Here is a 2,010-nt window from a genome sequence, read left to right as displayed (position 1 = left end):
ACCAACTGCCACTGACTGGTTTATTTTCTGGAGTAGCCCTTGGCAATTACCGACGGTCAAGCCTATCCTCACCATCTGAGGCTCTAGTGAAATATGGGTAGTTGCTTAGTTATTCCCCCCAGAGTATTGCTAGATAGTGGCAAGGTGGGTTCACATCCGCTGATCAGTGACAATCAGCAAGGGCAGATCTATACATTGACCCCAGTCAGAGGAGTGTGAAAATCCTCACTGATCCATAACTTGTTCATTTTGACAAAAGTGATGTTTTGTACACTGGCAGAGGACAACTTGGTCTGTTTGGGTGTCACAAAGTCTCCTGTTGTGCTGACAATCCTCTTTGAGATAACATTGGAGGCTGGGGAAGAGAGAACAGAGAGAGAGCTCACTGGCACAGTTTGGCCCACTGTTCCAATCTAACTAACCAAAAGTCCATGGGATCAGTAAACAGTATTCTCTGGAGAAAAACCAGAGTCCAGGTAGGATTGGACCTGGATGCTGAGGTGGTACATCTCCATCTGCTGATTTGCATCAGTCTGGCAAAGAACATGAACGAATTGCTCCATCATGTTGATGGTACTGATTTGGCTGCTGCTGCTGTGGCTTCTGCTGCTTGTGGTAGCAGAGATGGGGGAGATGGGTAACTCTGCAGGGGGTGGAAAGGGGCCCCCGGTCAGAACCACCGAAAGCTCTGGTAAGCTGCATACAGTGTTTATTGGTAATAGCATAATTTGGCCTCCCATTTTTCTTTGATAGCGAGGGTCTAAAAGCATGGTGATCCAGTAATGATCAGACTCCTTCTTGTGAATGATACTGTCAGTATGTAAGCAAGCAAGCATACATACAGCTTACCCGTCTGGGCAGTGTTAGTCCAAGGACCCAATTCTTTCTGGCTCCACCATTGAGATGAATGGTCATTGTGACAGGTGTCATCATCCTCCTGATCCTCTACCAGTGACAGATCCTTATACTCCAACTCCATAGGTCTTGCTCCTTGTTGGCCCTCAACAGTTACAGGTCAGGCAGCAAGATGCATTAGCTTTTCAATTTCTGCCATCCCTTGTTGCGTCTGCATGAGAATCTTTTCTAAGATAAATATCAGAGAGATGACAAAGTTTATGCTGGAGTTGTCCCTACTGGCAAATTTTGTGGTTTCTTCAAAGGGCTTCAGTACACAACAGTCCCAGTGACTTTTTGATCATATTTTATTTTAAAAAATGTGAATAAGAGAGGCAATGAAAAATTGGCAAATCAGCCATTTTGGTACTTTTTTCTGTTACGCTTTTTATTGCTATTAGAAAAATATTTTTATATTTTAATAGTATGGGCATTTTCAGAGGTGGCAATGCCCATGTTTATATTTTTTATTATTTATGTATTTTTTTTTTTTGTTCCAAGGGGTGTGATTAAAATTTTAATTATTTTTTTATTATAATTAAAAATAAATAAATAATAATATATATTTCAAACAGGCCTTTGCTGTTTGAAACAACAGAGACCCGCCGGTTATGGCGCCAGCTGCACGTGCGAGTGGGCTCCATGTTTAAAGACCTTCCCAGCGCCGTCCATGTAAGGATTAAGGGATAATCTTTGGAAGACTATTGGCATAACCTTCCTACTAGTAAAGAAAAAAACTCTTTATTCTAACATAATCAAATTTGAAGTGATTTGATTCTGGGGATGAGAGGGATTTGGTTAGAAATTATTTGGACCTGAATCAAATCACAAAGGTGGTTTTAGATGAATCGGACCCAAAACCAAATTTTAAGATATTCATTCATCTCTCCCCTACTGATTTAGGGGGAAAGGGGATAGAAAGATAGACGATGTGAGCCTGATACCTCTTATGTATGTGCAGGGTTAACATTTAGCATTAAAATTCTGAATTTTTTTACACAATTATTTCACAAACCTAAGGTGTTTCACAAAATTACAAAATCACAGTTACGTAAGAAGAGGTAATGTTTGTTTTGTCTCTCAAGTTCCACCCTAAAAATAATAAATTAGGAACCT

This window comes from Bufo gargarizans, unplaced genomic scaffold (assembly GCF_014858855.1).
Source record: "Bufo gargarizans isolate SCDJY-AF-19 unplaced genomic scaffold, ASM1485885v1 original_scaffold_820_pilon, whole genome shotgun sequence".
Lineage (NCBI taxonomy): Eukaryota > Metazoa > Chordata > Amphibia > Anura > Bufonidae > Bufo > Bufo gargarizans.
Note: the sequence above shows the minus strand (reverse complement) of the source record.